This window comes from Ranitomeya variabilis, chromosome 1, assembly GCF_051348905.1.
Source record: "Ranitomeya variabilis isolate aRanVar5 chromosome 1, aRanVar5.hap1, whole genome shotgun sequence".
NCBI classification, from domain to species: Eukaryota; Metazoa; Chordata; class Amphibia; order Anura; family Dendrobatidae; genus Ranitomeya; species Ranitomeya variabilis.
This window is the reverse complement of record NC_135232.1, coordinates 409,734,923-409,761,225: the sequence shown is the minus strand read 5'-3', so window position 1 is coordinate 409,761,225 and position 26,303 is coordinate 409,734,923. Positions and strand designations below refer to the sequence as shown.

At 42.8% G+C, this 26,303-nt stretch overlaps 1 protein-coding gene across 20 annotated transcripts in view; it reads left to right on the top strand.

The window, feature by feature from the left end:
- PTPRD (protein tyrosine phosphatase receptor type D) overlaps positions 1 to 26,303 on the top strand; it is a 2,959,440-nt gene that overhangs the window by 1,453,445 nt on the left and 1,479,692 nt on the right. For all 20 annotated transcript variants that reach the window (XM_077249189.1, XM_077249205.1, XM_077249204.1 and 17 more), the window contains exon 6: positions 13,589 to 13,627. The gene's annotated coding sequence lies outside the window, so the exon portion shown is untranslated. The remainder of the gene's footprint in view (positions 1 to 13,588; positions 13,628 to 26,303) is intronic.

Genomic DNA, 26,303 nt, shown 5'->3' with positions numbered 1-26,303 from the left:
GTTGGCCTAGAACCATAATGCTCACATGGCTATTTTATATGCTGGCTTATCCAGTCAGGTCAAAGATTAATTCACTACCAGAGATGTACCTTTTGCCCTTCATAACTTGATTTCTCTTTCTACCTAAGTGGACTTGCATTTTAAAAACTGGCCTATGGAAATAAAAACACTTGATTCCTGTGTGTCAGGTCCCTGAATGACTTTAAAATCTTCTCCCAGAATGACTGAACCAGAATCCATGGAAATCAATTGGATCAGATTATCTTCAGCTCAGAGACGACTAAGGGTACTGTCACACAGTACCATTTTGATCGCTACGACGGTACGATTCGTGACGTTCTAGCGATATCGTTACGATATCGCAGTGTCTGACACGCAGCAGCGATCAGGGATCCTGCTGAGAATCGTACGTCGTAGCAGATCGTATGGAACTTTCTTTCGTCGCTTGATCACCCGCTGACATCGCTGGATCGTTGTGTGTGACAGCGATCCAGCGATGTGTTCGCTTGTAACCAGGGTAAACATCGGGTAACTAAGCGCAGGGCCGCGCTTAGTAACCCGATGTTTACCCTGGTTACCAGCGTAAACGTAAAAAAAACAAACAGTACATACTTACATTCCGGTGTCTGTCCCCGGCATCTCAACTTCTCTCCACTGTGTGAGCGTCTGCCAGCCGGAAAGCGAGCACAGCGGTGACGTCTGACGTCACCGCTGTGCTTTCCGGCTATGGCGCTTACACAGTGGAGAGAAGCAGAATGCCGGGGACAGACACCGGAATGTAAGTATGCACTGTTTGTTTTTTTTACGTTTACGCTGGTAACCAGGGTAAACATCGGGTTACTAAGCGTGGCCCTGCGCTTAGTTACCCGATGTTTACCCTAGTTACCGGGGACTTCGGCATCGCTCCAGCGCCGTGATTGCAACGTGTGACCGCAGTCTACGACGCTGGAGCGATAATCATACGATCGCTGCGACGTCACGGATCGTGCCGTCGTAGCGATTAAAATGGTACTGTGTGACAGTACCCTTACTGTAGACGCTTTTGTGTTGTGGTGCAGTTACACGCTCCTGGGTGCATAAGAAGGACATAGATGTTCCTATCCTGCTCCAGGGATAGTATACTAAGCATTATCTTTCTGTTATCACTGACTCATCTGGGAAGTGCCCTAAGGGGGGTATTTTTACACACCTGTCCCAGGTATCCTGGGCTCCATTTCCTTCCTCTTGGTGTGTTTCCCTCTGTTGTGCTCTACATTGTTTTACAAGTTGCCTGGTTAAATTGCATAATCTCTCTAGACCTATTTAAAGTCCATTTAGACAAACACTTGTGTGTTGGAATTTAATCTCTAGATCTCTTTGTTTAGTGTGCTCCACCTTCTGCGCATACTGTGATTTATTTGCTCACATCCCTGTGGGGCTCCACCTCATCTGTCCTGCTGCTCCTGAGATTCCTAAGTGTGCTCATTGCCCATGTGCCTTTCTGCTTGCTGCATAAATGACTTGGATCTGTGTGTTCACCCGGACCTGAGGTTAAGAGGATCTACCTCACCTGGTGAAACTAACATCATTATTGACAGTCAGTTTTGTCTCATGTGCACATAGATTTCTCCAGAATCTTTAAATCTTTTGATATTATGGACCGTAGGTGGTGGGATATTGAAAGTCTGCAATTTGATGATGAGGAACATTTTTCTGAAATTGTTCCTCAATTTCTAGATGTCATTGTTCATAGATTGGTGAACTTCTAACCAGTTTTGCTTCTGAGAGACTCCGCCTCTAACATGCTTCTATTTTGTCATGAGACTTAGTTGAATATTGATCCTCCATCTGTTTTTCAATAGTACTACATTCCTTTTCTGGTCTTTTGTTAACTTTGTCCCAACTTTTTTAGATGTTTTGCTGCCATCAATTTCTAAATGAGATCATTTTTTTAATCAAATGGATATATCTCTAACTTTCAACTTTAGATGTGTTCTTTGTCCTGTTGTGAAAACAATATGGCAATACGATATTGCAAGGAAACTTCTGCAATAGTTTCATTACATAAAACAATCAATAAAACAGTCTATTGTCACTTGATCACAAATAAAGCTAAGCATATAAGAAATAATATTTGTTGCAAAATATTTCACAAAGTGTAAACTTTTGAGGTTCACATGTTTTCACGAACCAAGAGTGCTCTCTGAAAATGTCAGTAGCAATATACCAAAATATGAAAACCCAGTGAAACTATATACTTTTGAAAAGTTTATCAATGTGAAAACTTCTAATAATAAAATGTGAATATTTTTATGGAATTGGCATACAAACCCCTAAAAAGTAAATTTTCATATTTTTACAATAGTTTTCTAGTGTTCCTGTATCACCAGAATTGCCAAGGTCATGGAAACCAGGTCATCTAGGTGGAATCGTGTTGTGAACTCTGTTTTCAGGCTCCCTCTTGTGGTCACAGGTGGTATTGTGTGACTTTTGTTTTGGGCTCCCCCTGGTGGCTTTGTTTGTTATCCTGCGGGTCTGTGGCTGATCAGCTGCCTCGTTATTCACTTGGGAGTTTCCTATTTAGCTCTCTTTCACTTCCACTTGTTGCCGGCTGTCAATGTACTCAGTGCTATTCTGATTACTCCTGATTATCTTCGGTTTCAGTCTCTTCAGGAGAAGCTAAGTTCTGTTTAATTATTTTTTGCTCATCAGTCTGCAATATGATTTCTGTGTATGATGAGTTTAGTCCAGCTTGCTAATATGTGATTTCTTCTGCTGGTTTGCTCTGGGGTACAGAGTTGCTTCCCTGCACCGTTAGTTGGTGTGGGGGCTCGAGCGATCTCTGCGTGGATATTTTGAATAGGGTTTTTAATTGACCGCACAGTTCCCTTTCTATTTTCTGCTTTCTAGTGTTAGCGGGCCTCATTTGCTAAATCTAATTTCATCTCTGCGTTTGTGCTTTCCCCTTAACTCACCGTTAATATTTGTGGGGGGCTATTCTATATCTTTGGGGTCATTTCACTGAGGCAAGTGAGGACTTTCGTTCCCTCTAGGAATAGTCAGTTTCTCAGGCTGTGAAGAGACGTCTAGGATTTTCAGGTAACGTTCCACGGCTGCCTATAGTTGTTTGCAGATAGGATCAGGTTGCGGTCAATTCAGTTACCACTTCCCCAGAGTTTGTAGTTGGTTTAGTTACTTAGCTAGTCCTACTTGCGATCCTTGCCACTAGGATCATAACAGAATCGTCCACAAGATGTGTCTACGCAATCTAAAATTAGCAGGCTGTTCATCTCAAAGTAGACTGTGGTATTGCTAAAATGTAAGGCCCCCATACACATTAGAGTAATGTTGGCTGAATCCGATGGGTTCGGCTGACAATCTAATGTGTACAGTGGCCTTTCTAGCTGTCCCCTGTTGGCCAATTTTAGACAACAGTAAGATCTGTAATCCCTGATTTTGTGCTGCCAATCTTTTTGTACTTTAAGAGATAATCCGTTAGCAATGGTTTTCTCATTGAGAACACAAGAGTTCTTGGTGAACTGAGCTATTCTGTGTACATGAGGGTCGGGGATGATATCTTTCAGCTGTATAATTGGCAAAACCATTGTTCTGATGACAGCTATCTAAAGTTTATAGGGGGGCTTTACATTCTGCTGTCTACTTGCATAGGTAGGGCACCATACTGGTTTGAAATCATACTACAAGTGCTTCTCACTAAATTAGTATATCTCCAAAAAGTTAATTTCTTTCAGTTCTTCAATACAAAAAGTAAAACTCATATATTACATAGTCACCATAAACAGAGTGATCTATTTCAAGTGTTTATTTCTGCTGCGGTTGATGCTTATGGCTTACAGCCAATAAAAACCCAAAAGTCATTATCTCAGTAAATTAGAATACTTTATAACACCAACTTGAAAAATGATTTTAAAATCCGAAATGTTGGCTTACTGAAATGTATGTTCTGTAAATGCACTCAATATTTGGTCGGGGCTCCTTTTGCATCAATAATTGCATCAATGCGGGGTGGCATGGAGGTGATCCACCTGTGGCACTGCTGAGGTGTTATGAAAGCCCAGGATGCTTTGGTAGCAGCCTTCAGATTGTCTACATTGCTGGGTCTGGTTTCTCTTATCTTCCTCTTGACAATAACCCATAGATTCTTTATGGGGTTATGGTCAGGCAAGTTTGCTGGCCAATCAAGCACAGTGATTCTGTTGTTTTTAAACCAGGTATTGGTGCTTTTGGCAGTGTGGACAGGTGGCAAGTCCTGCTGGAGAATGAAATTTCCATCTCCAAAAAGCTTGTCAGCAGAGGGAAGCATGAAGTGCTCTAAAATTTCCTGGTAGATGGCTCTGTTGATTTTGGTCTTGATAAAGCACAGTGGACCTATACCAGCAGATGACATGGCTCCCCAAACCATCACTGATTGTGGAAACTTCACACTAGACTTCAAGCAGCTTGAATTATGTGCCTCTCCACTCTTCCTCCAGACTCTGGGATCTTGATTTCCAAATGAAATGCAAAATTTACTTTCATCTGAAAACAATACCTAGGACCACTGAGCAACAGTCCATTTCTTTTTTTCCTTGGCCCAGGTAAGCTGTTTCTGGCATTGTCTATTGGTCATGAGTGGCTTGACACAAGGAATGTGACACTTGTAGCCCATGTACTGGATATCTGTGTGTGTGGTGGCTCTTGAAGCAATGACTCCAGCAGCAATCCACTCCTTGTGAATCTCCCCCAAATTTTTGAATGGCCTTTTCTTAACAATGTTTTCAAGACTGTGGTTATCGCGATTGCTTGTGCTCCTTTTTCTGCCACACTTTTTCTTTGCACTCAGCTGTCCATTAATATGCTTTGAAACAGTAGTCTGTGAACAGTCCGCTTCTTTAGCAATGACCTTTTGTGGCTTACCCTCCTTGTGGAGTGTGTCAATGCTACCATCTGAACATCAGTCAAAAGTCAGCAGTCTTCCCCATGATTGTGGAGCCTGTTGAAACAGACTAAGGGACATTTTTAAATGCTTAGGAATCCTTTGCAGGTGTTTTTTGTTAATGATTCTAATTTTCTGAGGTTATGGCTTTTGGGTTTTCATTGGCTGTAAGCCATAATCATCAACAATAACAGAAATAAACACTTGAAATATATCACACAGTTTGTAATGACTCTATATGATTTATGAGTTTCACTTTTTGGATTGAAGAACTGAAATAAATTAACTTTTTGATGATATTCTAATTTTGTGAGAAGCACCTGTATATTATGATAATCAAGTATGGTGTCTAGTTTATGACAACTAAGCTTCTTTCTGAAATATTGTCAATCTGTGAAATTAAAGGTAATGATTGCTCATATATAAATGTATAGTTCCTGCATGTAGGTGTTTGGGTCAAATTTTTACATTTCCATAGATTACTGCTCATTGCATTGTTTCTTTCAGCTCTGTCTCTTTTATAAATTGGTAACATTAGCTGGGATATCCTGAGGTATTTTAGTGACAATCAATAACTTATTTGTCAGAAAGTGTCAAGTGAACACTCTCGTATCATGCGGCTGAGAAATGTTATTCCTTTTCCTCATCATTTCACTCATTTTTCACAATGCGAATCAGACATTATCATCATTTTCACAGCCTGATAAGACAATTTTAGTTTCCCTAACTGCCTCACATGTGGTTTTGTTGTCAGCTTCCTCCGTACCATTGCTATTTTCTGTTATAGACACCAAGTATTGTCACTACAATTGACAGCGGGAGAGACAGCGGAAGTTTTCAAATTATTATTAGTAATATTAGTTTATTAAATTCAAACAAAGCCAACACATTATAATGTTTTATATTAACACCAAAGTAAATGACAGTTAATAGAGAAAAATGTCATTGATGTGTTAAACATATTTTTCTTGAATGTGTATTGATATTTTTAACACAGCAGAATAGTATCAAGTGGGGTATTGATTATATATACCCTTCCGCTTCATCAAATCAGCAATATATGATTTTGTTTTTTACTTTTCTTTTTTTACTTTGCTTTGGGTAATGGATTGCCTAGTTTCAATTCTGCCAATTGGAAATCAAATCTGTTAAAATGGTGACTAGATGTTTCACAAAATATATTTGCAAATAGCTTACAACCCAATTTCCCAAAAAGTTGAGACTCTGTAAAATGAAAAGAGGAATGCAATGATTTGGAAATCTCTTCAGGCAGGTGCACATGACCGTGTATTCTTTTGTCCAAGAGAATCAGCCGATTATGCTAATCACACTCCGATCAGAGTGTGATCATAGTGTACTCCAATTTTCTCGGAGGAGGAGATGGAGAAAAAATGTCTCCATCTTCTCCATTTAGCTTGTCCTTGGAAATCAGACTGCACTCAAGTGTCATCTGAGTGTAGTCACATGTTTTTCATGGAATCATTGACTTATATGGCATATTGGATCAAACTCAGGCATGCAGCCATTTTGCCGGTCTGAAGAAAATATCTTACATGTGCACAGCTCCAGACCATACATTGGTCAGGGTGCAATCCAATGTTTTTTTCAGATTGCACTTAAACTGCTTGACTGCACCTGCCCTTATTCACAACAGAACATAGGGCATATATCAGAGGGTGAAAATTAGTAATTTAATTATCACAGCTGTGACAGCTGAAACCATAGTCCTGGCCTAGAATGAGAGACCTGATTTCATGCATGTGCAGCAAGGTCATGGCGCATGTCATGATGTCATGACCTAATGGTGATTCAGTGTCTGCCACAGTGATGAGATGTTATAGATGTGGACCAGACAAAGTGCCAAGGAATAGTAAGGATAATAAATTATTTTTTACTTTTTACATCTTCTGTTTATTATGCTCTAGGATCTGGAAAGACCTCAGACCTTAATTAGAAACATTACATTTACTGTGAATTACAGCTCTGCAAAATGAATTTCCTGGGAAAATCCAGAGGAACGGGCAAATACAAATTTTGCCTTATTTGCTTATTTCTAATTGATACCTTTATCTCTAAAAATTTCAATTATCATTTGTTTCATTTCTGGTATTGATTGATTTTTTTTAACATTAAACTATTTTCATCTTTATGATAGCAATACAAATGATAAAAACAGCAAATAATGAAGAAAGTCAGCACTCACTCCTCTGTATGAAAATAATTCAGTCCTTTTTCATTTTCATTTAATGTTGAACAGTTGAAAAAAGTGCAAAAGTGCTAGCAGCGTGGCAGCAGGTGCAGTGATTTCACAAAGAGACATGACGGACAATGAACGTTTCGCACCTAGCTTGCGTTTCTACTGCTCCATGTAGAAGAGCAAACTAACTGTGAAACGTTCGTTGTCCGTCATGTCTCTCTTGTGATTATTAATTGTCTTTCGCCTATGCACCACTCTGAAGATTTATTAGTGGAGGTTGTAACATCGATGTAAACTACCTTTACACTGGTTAAAAAGCTTTCTATTGGTGCTTCAACACCACTTTATACAAATTATAAAAATACTCCTATAAAAACTTTCAGAAGAGAAAAAAGTACATCACTGTTTGCTGCATTAAACAACTTCTTAATTATAGCTTTTGTGCTATTTTTTTACTGTACTTGCGACCTTTGTAAATCTCTCAATTTAATTTTTTAGTGGTTGCCATGCATTTACTCATGTAGTTTGTGGCCTTTTACGGTTCAGTTTTCCATATAGGTTCAATAAGCAACAAATGAATTAATACAGCTCAAGATATAAACCATACAGACAATTACTTCTATTTTTTAAAATACTCCATTCATTAGTCCTAGGAATAAGTGTAGAAACGAACAACTAAATGCGGGATAGCTGAGTGCATCTCATCAAACTTCACTCAATAAGAACTCAATCAGTATCATTAAGCACCATTAGTGAACACATTACCACATAGAACACCATGTCAAGTTACGCCTGGACTTTCCCCTCATCTGTTAGAAAGGCAGCTGGATGTACATAATGGCTCTGAGTCTGCATCAATAACTAGTTACATAATTACAAATAAGTCATTGCTTTAATTATATGGCTTTAGCTAAGGTAATTTATAGTACATTCCTCATCAAATCACTTCTAAGTCATCTCCCAAGTATCCTCCATACTCTGTAATCCCATGCCCCAATACGTCCGATTAGCCACCACATTTGAAACCTTTAGACGGAGCTTGAAAACCCATCTGTTCAAAAAAGCTTACAGCCTACACTTACCCCGCTGCCACCTCAACACCACCGGAGCTCTTGCAACCCTCAACCTACTGTCTCCTACCCCCTTATCCTTTAGACTGTAAGCCTGAAAGGGGACAGCTTTTACCCCCTCTGTACCAGTCTGTCACTGTTAGTTTGCTCTCTCTAATCTATATTCATATTTTGTACATAACCCCTTCTAATGTACAGCACCATAGAATCAATGGTGATCTAAAACTAAATAGTAATAGTACTCACTGAAAGGGATAATAAAACAACTTTTAATCTACAATATAAAAATAACTCTGATGACATACAACATGGTTCACTCATGAATTTCAATTCCTAGAGTGACATAGAGAATTGACATGACACAACGACAATGAAAAAAACAAAAAAAAAAGGGCTCACCAATGTGATCTATTCAATGAAGGAGCTGTGGGAAAAATCAGCTCAAAATCAGGTCTTATCCGGTGGATATTACAATTTTATGCTCAGATTATACTAACCTGATACATCCAATAATAGAGCGAAAATCATCAGGGAAATGTCAGCTGTAGCAGATCCACCCTCAACAAGTGACTATATCAGACTTCAGAATGAAAGGAATATTGTGGATATTACCCGCGCTGCTGAATAAAGTTCCAATCCAAACGAAAAAACTGAAAGATGGAGGTTTATTCTACACGTTTCGAAGTATTCAATTACTTCTTCACTAGGAAATCACCAATTATATGGAAATGGTGATTTCCTGATGAATACTTCAAAATGCGTAGAATAAACCTCCATCTTTCACTTTTTTCATTTGGATTGGAACTTTTTTCAGCAGCGCGGGTAATATCCATAATACTCCTTTCATTCTGAAGTCAAATATGATCTAATGTAATCAATAAAACAAGATGCCTGTCTAGACACGTTTTGTCACTCTTATTAGGGCAACTCATCAGGAGACATAAAATTCTGAATGCTAAAAACAATGCTATATTGTGGATTCCAATCTCTCAGCCATATTAACGATATAGGACATCCACTCTAGAATGGGGTATATGCACTGTGCCTTTAAATGACTGAATCTAGCCTATATATTATCATTAGACTTATTTGGAGGACTGAACCATTATTGGTCATATAGCAATATATTTGGAGGGTACATTCCTATAAAAAAGTCCCTTAGCACATATTATTGTACACTTGTGAACATACACATCAAGGACTAAGCATACATTACACATATAGCTAAGGTGAGCATAACATGCTCCAAGATATCCTAATATCCTTGTAATCAAATCTCTTGCATGGATCTTGTACTAATTCCTTCTGCACGTATTGCACCTTTGAATGGTCTAGTTATCTGTCCTCCCATATCTGTGGCTTATCATTGTTATTTAATAAAGGCATAAATGATTATCTCTAAATACGTATGGGGCTCCACACTTCATATATAGTTCCCATTGTGAGATGTCTCCCCCTGATACACAAGTTAGCAGGACTCAGGTGAGGCATCCTGCTCATGCATTATATTTCTGAAACCTTTATTTAGTTATTTATTTTACTCATTTATATAGCACCATCAATTCCACAACGTCTTACATACATTATAATCACAGTCCAGTGCTGCAAGGCGACAGCACTAACCACTGAGCCACCGTGCTGCCCCTATATGCTAAACTGTGCTAAACCTATTTGCAAGAATAATATTTTCAGAAATGATTGGCAGGCTGTTAATGTACGTGCCATTATTTTGACTTAACAAAATACTTGAAACTTAGAGTTTCTATCTTTTACCATTGTGATTAACACTATAGTGTATCAATAGTGTATCACTAAGTGGTACATTTTTATAAGTTGCACCGGTCACAATCAGTCATTATCACCTCACAATTAAGACTCGTGCAAAGCACGCAACTTTTTAAATGAGGAAGACGCTTCAGGAAACATTGCAGTCTTTGGTTAGGAGGAGTCTTTTTAGCATATTTTCATTCATTTTTGGTGATGTCTTTGGCAACCGGACATTTTTAAAAACTTGTATTAAATAAACTAGCAAGAGCCTGAAGAATGGTTAGATTACTTCTTTTTAACTGCTTTGCATATTTCAAAACCTAATATACGGTAGCTGTGCGAAGCTCAAAAGATTGAACAAGTTGTTTTATATTGCAATGCGTATGTTCATTCTTTTTTATGTTTATTTAGCTCTTTTCCAGTCATGTTACAGAGTGTATATGCCTGTAATTGAAATGAAATGGACATACAAAAGAAAAGCAAATAGATTCAAGCAAAAATTGAATTCTACCCAAATTTCATTAAAAGCTGCATTCACCAAATTGCTGAATTTTTTGTAATCCACCTCCGAGTGGATTTAGCTGGCAGCAATTGTTCTAAACCATAAAAGGCTATCAGAATTTTAAACATTTTTTTTTTAAATCCTTAATCTCACCCTATCGCTCACCTCTATAGTACCTTTTTTGCGCAAGCTTGCAAAGATTTGCAGCATCATGACTTCATGGAACCATGATCATGCATATGTAGACCCCTCCCAGCCCGTCATCAAAATTGACAGTCCTGGCCTAGCATGATAGGGCCAGAAATTTTGGTCCAAACGACGATCAAAAGAAATGGCTAGCACCAGATTGGTGACAATAAGGATCAGAGTGGCAGGAGAGATGAGCAGTGAGGTTGGTGTAATGATTATTTAAATTTTTACATCTTTCATTTTTTATGCTTTAGGGCAACTCCATATCATAATAAGGGACATTAAATTCACAGAGAAGCTTTAGAATTTCCTGGGAAAAAACGCACCAACAGATGTTTTTGAATAGTGCCGATTTAGTTCCATAAAAATTAGTGTTGTAAATTACAAAAATCTGTGACTTTGATTTACTTTTATTTATATTGTCCACTATTTTTTATCTAATGCTGTGAGAATAATAAGTATTTGATACACTACCAATTTTGCAAATTTTCCCACCTAAAAGAAAGGAGAAGTCTGTAACTTTTATCGTAGGTACACTTCAGCTGTTAGAGACAAAATCTTAAACGGAGCCACTCCTTAGTTTTCTTGGCTGAGTGTGTTGGGTCATTGTCATGCTGGAAGACCCAGCCATGACTTATCGTCAGTGCTCATACTAAGGGAGGGAGGTTGTTAACCAATATCTTGCAATGCATGATCCCAGGATGCCTTATGAATTTCTGACATGTAACTCGCGTTTACCGGAAGCACATCGCTAGTCCTGCCCATCGGTGACCCTACCACAGGATTGAAGGTCACTGATGGGACGGCATGACAACCAGAGGTCTGCAGCAGACCTCTATGATTGTCATAGCCAGATTGCTATGAGTGATGTCCTGTGGCCGGTGCTCTTTGCAAGAGAGCATTTCTGCTATACATAGGCGATCTGATCAATGCCAGTATGTAGCAGAAATGATAAAAGTATTGTAGCTTCTAGTCTCCCATGGAGACTATTGAAGCATGCAAAAAGTAAAAAAAAAAAGTTTTTAAAAATATTTAAAAAAATATCTATAAAAGTTCAAATCACCTCCCTTTGCTCTATTCAAAATAAAACAATACAAAAATCAAATATACACATATTTGGCATCGTCGCTTTCAGAATCACTCTATCTATCAATACAAAGAAAGAATAAACCCAATCGCTATACGGTGTAATGAGAAAAAAATTAAAAATGACACAATTACATTTCTTTAGTCACCACTACATTGCAATAAAATGCAATAATGGGCGAACAAAAGATCGTATCTGCACCATTAAGGCATCAATAAAAACGTCAGCTCAGCACTCAAAAAATAAGCCCTCACCCGACCCCAGATCACGAAAAATGGAGACGCTACAGGTCTCGGAATTGGGGCTTATCTTTTTTTTGTAACAAATTTTGGATTTTATTTCACCACTTACATAAAAAAGAGCCTAGATATGTTTGGTGTCTGTGAACTTGTAATAATCTGGAAAATGATAATGGCAGGTGAGTTTTAGCATTTAGCAAACATGGAAAAAAAACTATGGAATTGCACATTGTTTTTTGCAATTTTACCACACTTGGAATTTTTTTTCCAATTGTCTAGTACACATCATGGTAAAACCAATGATGTTGTTCAAAAGTACAACTCGTACTGCAAAAAACAAGCCCTCACATGGCCATATTGACAGAAGAATATAATAGTTATGGCTCTGGGAAGGAGGGGAGAAAAAACAGAAATTTCAAAATTGAAATGCCCCTGGTCATTAAGGGGTTAAGGGTTTATGTATCTTAGGCAATACATATAGAACAGGTGTGGTCGGATGTTCTATTAGAAGGATGCCAATCAGATGTTTGTCTAAGGGTACCGTCACACAGTGCCATTTTCATCGCTACGACGGCACGATTCGTGACGTTGCAGCGTCGTATGATTATCGCTCCAGCGTCATAGACTGCGGTCACACGTTGCAATACACGGCGCTGGAGCGATAATTTCATGACGTATTTGCGATGTAGAAGCCGTTGGTTACTGTGCGCACATCGTATACAACCTGTGTCACACCATGCAATCATGCCGCCACAGCGGGACACTAGACGACGAAAGAAAGTTTCAAACGATCTGCTACGACGTACGATTCTCAGCGGGGATCCGGATCGCAGTAGCGTGTCAGACACAACGATATCGTAACGATATCGCTAGAACGTCACAAATCGTGCCGTCGTAGCGATGAAAATGGCACTGTGTGACGGTACCCTTAGGTAGATATATAGATAATAGATAGATAACAAAGATGCATAGATAATCATTTTTGTTTTTTATTTGCTGCCATTAACTTTTGAGCCAACTATCTCTGGATGATCCAAACTATACAATCTAATTACTTTTTCCCTGTGGATTTGAAATTGGCTAAGTGTGTTTGTTCACTGACAGTGATTAAAAGCGGCTGTGGGAAAACACAATTGTTTTTTGTGATACTTATACTGACTGACAACTTAACACATTCATGGAAGTGACTGAAATGTATACATTACATGATATGCTCTAGTACCAAGCACTTATCTTAATTTGCATTAAATTATTCTAATGTGAGCATAAAAACTTAGTGAGAATGTGATATGTCCTTGAATAAATATATGGAGGTATTTTACATTTACCTTCCCGATTATTTAAATCAATTCTGGGAAAAATGTGTATGAAGCTATTGGCAATACAGAATATTGTAAATTTATTCTTTTTCCATAAATATTGAATTGAGAAACTTTTTATTCTTCCAATTAGTGTAATAAATATTGTATATAAAGTTTCTTGCACTGAGAGTTATTGCAATTGATTCAACTATACTTAACATGGTTATTACTTGCGCCAAGTATTGATCTGTGAAATAACTTGTTTATATCATCCTTCAATTTAATTTTCTGCCAATTTAATGTATTCTGTTTTATTTACAGGTCTCGGGGTTTTACTGCACTTTAAACTTACATGTCCTGGTAAGACCAGTCATTCCCACTTGTATGAATTATCATTTATTGTACATTTACTTTGGTCTGAATATTAGAGTGACTCCAGAAATGTACCACTTGTATCATTTTTTTTTTTACTTTAAGAAAAAGATACTTTATAATATATACCTTATTTCACTCACACTGGCTCGTCAAAAATAAGAGCCCGATTCATTATTGCTTTTGTGCTTGCTTTTTGTAGTTTTTAGGCTCTGATTGATCATTTGTATTTCTTGTTACTTTTTCTTGTTTGTGGCATTTGGTGCCATGCATATGCACCAAATTCTTCATAGTGTCAGCAGTTCATAAACTTTACGCAAAGCGAAAAATGTACTTTAGTTTTTTTTCTCTGACATTTTGTGAATTTTTTATGCTTTGGAGCATAACAAGCAACTCTTGCTGACTCAACAATACTATGCATTACATGGGTGTCCATTTAAAATGAATATGCAAATACGCTCTTCAGAAAAGAAGAGAACCTAAACTCTACTGCTACCTATTGGAAGTTGCAATCCTAAAAGTTAACATAAACCCTTTAACGTGCCTTGTTACATGACTAACGATAATAGCCACACTAGAATCTCTGTTTGCAGACACATGTTTCAGGGTGTTGCCCCTCTTCAGTGCAACGCAAGAGATCTGATTTATCTGTATGAGAGGCCTCTGACTGGGTTCTAAAGAGTAGCGTCTCTCCTTTTGGAGAGTGATATGCCTGACATGCAAGTTTGAGGAGACTTAATGCTCCTCCGGAAATTTAAATATTCAAATTGCCTCTTCAGAGAGGTAGAGGACAAGAATTCTAATGCCAACTATAGAAAGTAGCTCAAGTGTTGTGATTGCAAGTAAAAAGAGCTTCTTACTGGCCTAACTAATTACAGGGTTGAGTATCAAGTTGAACAAGGCAAACTTTTTAAACTACATTGTAACATGGAAAGTGTCAGGCCTGAGAAGAACATAAAATATGGTGATGTGCCATTAGTAGATTTGGGCACTAGATATTTCAATAAGACCATCTACACTGTGATTTTGTTTTTTAAATTTATATAATTGTTCACCAAGGTACTGCCCTGAAAGATTTTGATACAGGGATTACATTCATATAAATCAGAGCATATAAATAAAATCATTATTTTAATATTTGCTTAACATTTATTAGCAATGCATGTTCTGCATTACATGTATTCTTACACGTGAATCTATAGAATTGATTTTTTGGACCTGCTTTACTAGAACACTTATCTTTGATAAAAGTTATCATTCAAGTTGTGTCGATCTGTTTTTTGTTTGGCCATATCCTAAGTTGAGTGGCAAAAAAATCATCGAACTTGAACCCGAACCACATTGAAAACAATGGAGATCTGAACTTTGGATCTGGATAAATCTCTCTCTCTTTCTCTCTCACTCTCTCTCCCTCTTCCACCTGATCTCTGAACATTGCAATATACTTCTGGGAAAGTCTACATTAGGAAGTAAGCAGTTGACACTAACTGTGCTGTACAAACCATGAACTTTTAAGTTCAAGTTTACTCATCTCTAGTCGGGAGTTGTTTATGCTACATGTGTCTATACATGTCTACCCATTGGCTATTTAATTATGAAGAATCTATTTTTATGGAAATCACTTGTGTTCAAATGATAATGTTACAGAAGTAAACTACCGAGCCTGCCTGGTATGGACATTACAGAATAGATCTCTGTAAGAAAGGTGCAATGACGGTCGGTTATGGCGTGGTAGCAAATTGAAGTCATTTAGCACTACATATGTTTATTGTAATCATAGCAGACATTTTATTTTACGCTAAACTTAGCAATAAACCTTATCTTTGATAAATTGTATTTAGTGAATTATAAAATTCTTCATACATTTTCGAGTTTGGAGCTTGATAAAAAGTGAACTTTTGCTAATTATAGAAAAGTCGCTTTGCTAAGTGAGTTATAAAACCATTACATCATCCATTTGATATAATCTCCTGTTATTAGGAATGTATGTGTTTCGTAAGCTCGGAAAACTTCTGTCTCACATTATACATTGTAAATATAAAATCCTGAATTCATTGTGTTATTCTTTCAAATTTATGTTCAAGACCTTGTACAAGACAGAAAGAAATGTTCTGGAACAATAGTGATCAGGAAATGATTTAATATGCAATATAAGCAAGATAAACATACAACATGTAAGTTTACACAAGCAGGTCTTGTGGATATGTATTCCTGCCAAGCAGGATAAAGGGAATAAATGTTACCAGTAGTATTTCTCTGAACTTACACAATGACTCATTACAAACAGTTTATTAAAGAGAACTGGAAGCAAGATAAAAGTATCCCATTCAGGAAAATCGTCATTTTTTTAGGTTTTTGTTATTACATTAATATAACTGTAGGCTAGAATTTTATTTTTTAGTAATTTCCCTGTTATGTTCTTTAGTACATCCAATATAGAGGCCATTTTTTTTTGTAGCTCCAGTTATGAGATATCCCAGCTGTCTCCTGCTGGAAATGTAAGGGTATGTTCACACTCTAAAGGTACATTCCTGATTTTCCGGTGTTTAAAAACGTCCTTTTTACAAACAGAAGATGTTTAAAGACTTGCTACTTTTCACTGCTGCTTTGTAATCCTAAAGTGTCTTTTTTTCACATTTGTTGGTTGGCAATTTTTTGATGTTTTTTTTCTGCTATCATGTTTTGTGGGGTGTCTTTTTCCTGGTGTTTTACAGTCAATTTTTTTAAATCCATAAAGTAATGAAGACTTTTTTCATGCAAAAATGCCTACAAAATGGTCAAAAAGAAGCCCAACTGTCTTCCAGGTCTTTTTAGCTTTTCCATTGACTTCTATAGAACAGTACGTAGTGTATTCCTAGTGGAAATATTGAATATTTCACTTATTTTAAATGCCTGGTATTTTGGAAAATTCAAAATATGAGAAGCAAATTGTTGTTTCATACAAATGAATGGGACAATTCTTTCTAGCATTTTATGAGCACTTTTCTAGTGTTTTAATGAGCAGAACCCGCGCTCACCATTAGTGCAGTATATGGAATGGGGCACAGACTTATGGCTGCTTTCTTGCTTGATATGTGTACATAGGGAGAGACCTGAGTGAGTGCTGTCACTCAACTGGACTGACAGGTTCTCCTTATGTGTCTATAAATTGAGAGACTGGTCAGTCCAACTTGGTGGGTGGTGAGAAGCACCCGGAGAACCTGGATCCTGGACCATTCATATGGTTCATGGTCTATTAGCCGGTCTCTAATTATGGCTGCCAAGGGTCATGCAGCTTAAATGAACCAAAAAAGTTCCATTGAAGAATTACATGGCAAGCCATGAAATAAATGAGTCATTTTTGTAATGCATAGAGTGTTATCCAAATGGGTAGCAACTGTAAAAAATAAGCAATCAATGAAAGAAAATGCTTTGGTTTCCTCCGAAACTCCGGAGACAGAATGATAGGGAATTTAGATGTTGAGTTCCAGTGGGGACAGTGATGATGTCAATATCTGTAATGTTCAGTGGTATATGATGGCACTATACAAGCAAAGCATAATAAAGACAAAAAATCTTGAGCGGGAACATGAGAGATCTTAGGTAAGAACATGTTGTTGAGGAGTTTTCAATAAGAATTGATATTGTAAGTAACTGCCAGCCTCTACATGAGGCAAATAGAGCTGGAACGACCACCAGTCATTGAGGTGATTATTTCCTAGTAGGCAACATTCAGGAATATAATCAGCCCTAGCAATCCAATGCAGACTGTAAACAGCAAAAACTTAAGGACTCACCAATAAGTGAGTGCAACATATGGCCACAGACTAAGATACAACAATCTGTGCTAATAATTGTGTCAATATATCTGTAGAGCAGCTGAAGTTCTAATATTCAAAGTCAGAGCTCGAAATACTCCGCATAGCCCCAAGCGGAAATCATAAAACTCTTGTGTGCAGCCAATATAAGGAGGAACTTATGGGTGAATCATTTATGGTATTTATATTTAAAATGGCATAAACTTCTCGTTTCTTTGTGTCAGATGCTAGATACACTCAAAATGCATTTAGCTGGAAATTTGTGGCTTTTCAATAAAAATAATCAGAAAAAATATTGTACATTGCTCTTATTTACGGTGTTCATATACAGTATGTGTACAGTATTTAATATATAATTGCCTAGAATACTACTTCCTGCAATTTGTGCCAACTTCCGTGGCTTTGTCCGGAGCTAATGTCCGGAGCTAATGTCCGGAGATAAGTGACGTCACCAGTGTCCTACACCCAGGCAGAGCACAGTGGCCCCAGGCAGAGCACAGGGGCCCCAGGCAGAACATGGGGCCCCAGGCAGAGCACAGGGGCCCCAGGCAGAGCACAGGGGCCCCAGGCAGAGCACAGGGGCCCCAGGCAGAACATGGGGCCCCAGGCAGAGCACAGGGGCCCCAGGCAGAACATGGGGCCCCAGGCAGAGCACAGGGGCCCCAGGCAGAGCACAGGGGCCCCAGGCAGCATATGGGGCCCCAGGCAGAGCACAGGGGCCCCAGGCAGCATATGGGGCCAAAGGCAGAGCACAGTGGCCCCAGGCAGAGCACACACCAAATCGGAGGCCGAGGGGCCCCGCCAACCAAATCGGAGGCCGAGGGGCCCCGCCAACCAAATCAGAGGCCGAGGAGCCCCGCCCACCAAATCGAAGGCCGAGGGGCCCCGCCCACCAAATCGGAGGCCGAGGGTCCCCACCCACCAAATCGGAGGCCGAGGGGCCCCGACCACCACATCGGAGGCCGAGGGGCCCCGACCACCACATCGGAGGCCGAGGGGCCCCGCCCACCAAATCGGAGGCCGAGGGTCCCCGCCCACCAAATCGGAGGCCGAGGGTCCCCGCCCACCAAATCGGAGGCCGAGGGTCCCCGCCCACCAAATCGGAGGCCGAGGGTCCCCGCCCACCAAATCGGAGGCCGAGGGTCCCCACCCACCAAATTGGGGGCCAAGGGTCCCCGCCTACCAAATCAGAGGCCGAGAGTCCCCGCCCACCAAATCGGAGGCCGAGGGGCCCCACCAACCAAATCGGAGGCCGAGGGGCCCCGCCCACCAAATCAGAGGCCGAGGGGCCCCACCAACCAAATCGGAGGCCGAGGAGCCCCGCCCACCAAATCGGAGGCCGAGGGGCCCCGCCCACCAAATCGGAGGCCGAGGGTCCCCGCCCACCAAATCGGAGGCCGAGAGTCCCCGCCCACCAAATCGGAGGATAAGGGGCCCCGCCAACCAAATCGGAGGCCGAGGGGCCCCGCCAACCAAATCGGAGGCCGAGGAGCCCCGCCCAACAAATCGAAGGCCGAGCGGCCCCGCCCACCAAAGCGGAGGCCGAGGGGCCCGGCCCCGCCCACCAAAGCGGAGGCCGAGGGGCCCCGACCACCACATCGGAGGCCGAGGGGCCCCGCCCACCAAATCGGAGGCCGAGGGGCCCCGCCCACCAAATCGGAGGCCGAGGGTCCCCGCCCACCAAATTGGAGGCCGAGGGTCCCTGCCCACCAAATTGGAGGCAGAGGGTCCCCGCCCACCAAATCGGAGGCCGAGGGGCCCCGCCTACCAAATCGGAGGCCGAGGGTCCCCGCCCACCAAATCGGAGGCCGAGGGTCCCCACCCACCAAATCGGAGGCCGAGGGGCCCCGCCCACCAAATCGGAGGCCGGGGGTCCCCGCCCACCAAATCGGAGGCCGAGGGGCCCCGCCCACCAAATCGGAGGCCGAGGGTCCCCGCCCACCAAATCGGAGGCCGAGGGTCCCCGCCCACCAAATCGGAGGCCGAGGGTCCCCGCCCACCAAATCGGAGGCCGAGGGTCCCTGCCCACCAAATCGGAGGCCGAGGGTCCACACCAACCAAAACGGAGGCCGAGGGGCCCCGCCCACCAAATCGAAGGCCGAGGGGCCCCGCCCACCAAAGTGGAGGCCGAGGGTCCCCGCACACCAAATCGGAGGCCGAGGGACCCCGCCCACCAAAGCAGAGGCCGAGGGTCCCCGACCACCAAATCGGAGGCCGAGGGTCCCTGCCCACCAAATCGGAGGCCGAGGGTCCCCGCCCACCAAATCGGAGGCCGAGGGGCCCGGCCCCGCCCACCAAAGCAGAGGCCGAGGGGCCCCGCCCACCACATCGGAGGCCGAGGGTCCCCGCCCACCAAATCGGAGGCCGAGGGGCCCCGCCCACCAAATCGGAGGCCGAGGGGCCCCGCCCACCAAATCGGAGGCCGAGGGGCCCCGCCCACCAAATCGGAGGCTGAGGGTCCCCGCCCACCAAATCGGAGGCCGAGGGTCCCCGCCCACCAAATCGGAGGCCGAGGGTCCCCGCCCACCAAATCGGAGGCCGAGGGGCCCCGCCCACCAAATCGGAGGCCGAGGGGCCCCGCCCACCAAATCAGAGGCCGAGGGGCCCCGCCCACCAAATCGGAGGCCGAGGGTCCCTGCCCACCAAATCGGAGGCCGAGTGGCCCCGCCCACCTAATCGGAGGCCGAGAGGCCCCGCCCACCAAATCAGAGGCCGAGGGGCCCCGCCCACCAAATCGGAGGCCGAGGGTCCCCGCCCACCAAATCGGAGGATAAGGGGCCCCGCCCACCAAATCGGAGGCCGAGGGGCCCCACCAACCAAATCGGAGGCCGAAGAGCCCCGCCCACCAAATCGAAGGCCGAGCGGCCCTGCCCACGAAAGCGGAGGCAGAGGGACCCCGCCCACCAAATCGGAGGCCGTGGGGCCCCGCCAACCAAAGCGGAGGCCGAGGGTCCCCGCCCACCAAATCGGAGGCAGAGGGACCCCGCCCACCAAATCGGAGGCTGAGGGGCCCCGCCCACCAAAGCGGAGGCCGAGGGGCCCCACCCACCAAATCGGAGGTCGAGGGTCCCCGCCCACCAAATCGGAGGCCGAGGGTCCCCGCCCACCAAATCGGAGGCCGGTCCCCGCCCACCAAATCGGAGGCCGAGGGTCCCCACCCACCAAATCGGAGGACGAGGGGCCCCACCAACCAAATCGGAGGCCGAGGAGCCCCGCCCACCTAAAGTAAGTGCAGCCCCAAAAGTAAGTGCGCCCCGGGTGCAAAAGTAAGTGCGCCCCCGGGTGCAAAATTAAGTGCGCCCCCGGGTGCAAAAGTAAGTGCGCCCCCGGGTGCAAAAGTAAGTGCGCCCCCGGGTGCAAAAGTAAGTGCGCCCCCGGGTGCAAAAGTAAGTGCGCCCCCGGGTGCAAAAGTAAGTGCGCCCCCGGGTGCAAAAGTAAGTGCGCCTCCGGGTGCAAAAGTAAGTGCGCCCCCGGGTGCAAAAGTAAGCGCGCCCCCGGCCCCGGGTGCAAAAGTAAGTGCGCCCCCCCAGTCCCGTGTGCAAAAGTAAGCGCGCTCCCCAGTCCCGTGTGTGAAAAGTGCTGCTGTAAAGCTGGTAGCGCTGTTCAAGCACCATGTATTTCCTTCAGGAAATGCCCATCCAATATATAATTGCCTAGAATACTACTTCCTGCAATTTGTGCCAACTTCCGTGGCTTTGTCCGGAGCTAATGTCCGGAGCTAATGTCCGGAGCTAATGTCCGGAGATAAGTGACGTCACCAGTGTCCTACACCCAGGCAGAGCACAGGGGCCCCAGGCAGCATATGGGGCCCTAGGCAGAGCACAGGGGCCCCAGGCAGCATATGGGGCCCCAGGCAGAGCACAGTGGTCCCAGGCAGAGCACAGGGGCCCCAGGCAGCCTATGGGGCCCCAGGCAGAGCACAGTGGCCCCAGGCAGAGCACAGGGGCCCCAGGCAGCATATGGGGCCCCAGGCAGAGCACAGGGGCCCCAGGCAGCATATGGGGCCCCAGGCAGAGCACAGTGGCCCCAGGCAGAGCACAGGGGCCCTAGGCAGAACACGGGGCCCTAGGCAGAACACGGGGCCCCAGGCAGAGCACAGGGGCCCCAGGCAGAGCACAGGGGCCCCAGGCAGCATATGGGGCCCCAGGCAGAGCACAGGGGCCCCAGGCAGAGCACAGGGGCCCCAGGCAGCATATGGGGCCCCAGGCAGGGCACAGGGGCCCCAGGCAGCATATGGGGCCCCAGGCAGAGCACAGTGGCCCCAGGCAGAGCACAGGGGCCCCAGGCAGAGCACAGTGGCCCCAGGCAGAGCACAGGGGCCCCAGGCAGAACATGGGGCCCCAGGCAGAGCACAGGGGCCCCAGGCAGCATATGGGGCCCCAGGCAGAGCACAGGGGCTCCAGGCAGCCTATGGGGCCCCAGGCAGAGCACAGTGGCCCCAGGCAGAATATGGGGCCCCAGGCAGAGCACAGTGGTCCCAGGTAGAACACAGGGGCCCCAGGCAGCCTATGGGGCCCCAGGCAGAGCACAGGGGCCCCAGGCAGCATATGGGGCCCCAGGCAGAGCACAGGGGCCCCAGGCAGCATATGGGGCCCCAGGCAGAGCACAGTGGCCTCAGGCAGAGCACAGGGGCCCCAGGCAGAACATGGGGCCCCAGGCAGAGCACAGGGGCCCCAGGCAGAGCACAGGGGCCCCAGGCAGCATATGGGGCCCCAGGCAGAGCACAGGGGCCCCAGGCAGCATATGGGGCCCCAGGCAGAGCACAGCGATATTTTGGACCACTGTGCGGTGTTTCAGACCCCCTGTGTGATGTCTGGGGCCCTGTTCTTAAGTATATTAAAGATTAAAGTAACGTATATTAAAGTATATTATAGATCAAATTTGACACGTTTATGAGCACCATTGAGTGATATACTCAAGAATGACATAATTTTTCAACATTTTATGGTTTCAAACTGTAAACACTCAGAGTTTTTTTTACTTCAACCAGAAAACCTTAACGGTTCATAAAAAACTTGACTGTTCAGGATATGATAAAAGTCATAGTATTCTGAATCTTTAACTTATAAAGATACCTTTACATGGGGTGATTATTGGTTCCAGAGAGGCTTTCGGCCGATAATCGTACACATGGCTGGTGACAGGACAATACAATATAAACGTTCAAAGGTAAACACTGATAACATTAAAATCTAATATATAATTGCCTAGAATACTACTTCCGGCAATTTGTGCCAACTTCCGTGGCTTTGTCCGGAGATAATGTCCGGAGATAAGTGACGTCACCAGCGTCCTACACCCGCTCAGGGTGGACAAAGATATATGCCTTCGTGGTGCGCGGCACTTTTCTGATTGGTTGCCGCCTGCTGCGAGCGACCAATCAGAAATGTGCCGTACTGTCAAGAATTGTCAAGAGCTGGTGAGTGCAGCCATTTTTTGTTCTTTCTTACTATTATTTATTAATTGTATTATTCTTACATTTGAATAAATAAAGTATATATGGATTCTAGACTCCCGATTCTTTAGAATCGGGCTGCCATCTAGTGTATATATAAACTGTATATATATATATGTATTTGTAGTGGCACACATCATTACTTTGATATTCAGACTTTCAATACTGCGATATTGAGACTTATAGGCTTATAGAAAGTTTTTTTTTCTAATTTTATTCAATGCATTTCTGTTTACAACAAGAAGTTTAAATGTTGCATGACTAATCTGGAAATAAGTTATCCATGTCAAAAAGCAGCTGCCTACTGCAAAGCACACCTGCCACTAGTTTGTTGTCAGCAGTGGGTTTATATATGCGTAAAACTGAATGGAAATGTTTCCTGTGAGGACATTTGAAAAAACAACATATTTACAAGAGTAAGTTTATACAGGTCCTTCTCAAAAAATTAGCATATAGTGTTAAATTTCATTATTTACCATAATGTAATGATTACAATTAAACTTTCATATATTATAGATTCATTATCCACCAACTGAAATTTGTCAGGTCTTTTATTGTTTTAATACTGATGATTTTGGCATACAACTCCTGATAACCCAAAAAACCTGTCTCAATAAATTAGCATATTTCACCCGTCCAATCAAATAAAAGTGTTTTTTAATAACAAACAAAGAAACCATCAAATAATAATGTTCAGTTATGCACTCAATACTTGGTCGGGAATCCTTTGGCAGAAATGACTGCTTCAATGCGGCGTGGCATGGAGGCAATCAGCCTGTGACACTGCTGAGATGTTATGGAGGCCCAGGATGCTTCAATAGCGGCCTTAGGCTCATCCAGAGTGTTGGGTCTTGCGTCTCTCAACTTTCTCTTCACAATATCCCACAGATTCTCTATGGGGTTCAGGTCAGGAGAGTTGGCAGGCCAATTGAGCACAGTAATACCATGGTCAGTAAACCATTTACCAGTGGTTTTGGCACTGTGAGCAGGTGCCAGGTCGTGCTGAAAAATGAAATCTTCATCTCCATAAAGCATTTCAGCCGATGGAAGCATGAAGTGCTCCAAAATCTCCTGATAGCTAGCTGCATTGACCCTGCCCTTGATGAAACACAGTGGACCAACACCAGCAGCTGACATGGCACCCCACACCATCACTGACTGTGGGTACTTGACACTGGACTTCAGGCATTTTGGCATTTCCTTCTCCCCAGTCTTCCTCCAGACTCTGGCACCTTGATTTCCGAATGACATGCAAAATTTGCTTTCATCAGAAAAAAGTACCTGGGACCACTTAGCAACAGTCCAGTGCTGCTTCTCTGTAGCCCAGGTCAGGCGCTTCTGCACCTGTAGCCCATTTCCTGCACACGCCTGTGCACGGTGGCTCTGGATGTTTCCACACCAGACTCAGTCCACTGCTTCCTCAGGTTCCCCAAGGTCTGGAATCGGTCCTTCTCCACAATCTTCCTCAGGGTCCGGTCACCTCTTCTCGTTGTACAGCGTTTTCTGCCACATTGTTTCCTTCCAACAGACTTACCATTGAGGTGCCTTGATACAGCACTCTGGGAACAGCCTATTTGTTGAGAAATTTCTTTCTGGGTCTTACCCTCTTGCTTGAGGGTGTCAATGATGGCCTTCTTGACATCTGTCAGGTCGCTAGTCTTACCCATGATGGGGGTTTTGAGTAATGAACCAGGCAGGGAGTTTTTAAAAGCCTCAGGTATCTTTTGCATGTGTTTAGAGTTAATTAGTTGATTCAGAAGATTAGGGTAATAGGTCGTTTAGAGAACCTTTTCTTGATATGCTAATTTATTGAGACAGGTTTTTTGGGTTATCAGGAGTTGTATGCCAAAATCATCAGTATTAAAACAATAAAAGACCTGACAAATTTCAGTTGGTGGATAATGAATCTATAATATATGAAAGTTTAATTGTAATCATTACATTATGGTAAATAATGAAATTTAACACTATATGCTAATTTTTTGAGAAGGACCTGTATATCCTATCTCATTAACTATCTAACTATCATCTATCTAATATCTTTATTTTACTTACTCATATAGCTCTATTTGTGGTTTTTTAAGCCCAGGACCCCAGCACTGCAAAACAACAGTACTAATCACTGAGCCAATGAACTGCCCCATCTCATTAACTCTTCACTACTCATCCTTTATAAATCTATCTATCTATCTATCTATCTATCTATCTATCTATCTATCTATCTATCTATTATCTATCTTTCTATCTAATATTTATATATTTATCAGTCTATCTATTTGCTATCTATCCCATTGTCTATCTAAATATAAAACATCAATGCAGCAACAGCAAACAAACAGGGGTGCAAAAGTCACCCAGGCATAAAACCAATCTTTGAATATATGTAAAAAAATGGAAGCAGCACACCCAAATTAGAAAAATATGAAAAATGTAATGGCCCATAGTGACGGCAATATTTCGGTCCAGACATTGGAGGCGAGTGTAACGTTTCCAAAAGAAAAAAATAAAGCCGCACCAGCTATGTATAAAAAGAAAAAAAGGGAAATGGGGGTGAAATGCTTCTCAGGCATAAGCTTGGAGCTTAAAGGGAATCTGTCAGCAGGTTTTTGCCATCTAATCTGAAGACAGCAGGAGATAGAGGCTGAAACATAGATTACAGTAATGTGTCACTTGTCACAATACGTGCTGTCGTTTACTAAATGTGCAGAATTTATCACTAAGAGATTAACATTGCCAGACTAGTTTGACACCCCCCCTGCGATAAGCATCTCACTGTCTATGGACTTTGCACATGCAGAGCCTGGCGTGGGCAGAGTTAACTTTTCAGCTCTACACTCAGTAAACTAAGTGACACCTTGTTGGCTTCAGCTTTTCTTTGCCTAGATGAGGTAGCAAAAACATATTGACAGATCCCCTTTAAAAAAGATTTGTACTATGAATCGAAATGTCACCAGATGGGCCATTAAACTTCTATTATTTGCACAAATTTTGGTTTCCTGCATCCATTTTTTTGTATTATGCTATATATCTATCTATCTATCTATCTATCTATCTATCTATCTATCTATCTATCTATCTATCTATCTTATTGTCTTCCTGCCTATCTATATCTCATATACAACAAAATTTTGTTAAACTATCAAGTTGTGAGTTATAATGTGCATAACAATATACATGGAAGTTTAGTACAAAACAAAGTGTAAAGACAGCTTTTTCTAGCTTTTCTGCTATTCTGCAAATACTGAGCACAATTCATTCATTTAGAATGGATTTTAATAGCTACAATTACATAAGTGTTGTCAATGGTAGTAAAATATTGGCCAGTGAAATGTAAATCCTCACTTGGCACTGTACGGTTAATACTTCCAGAAATGAAACAAAATTGATATTCCAATATACAAATACTAAGGTG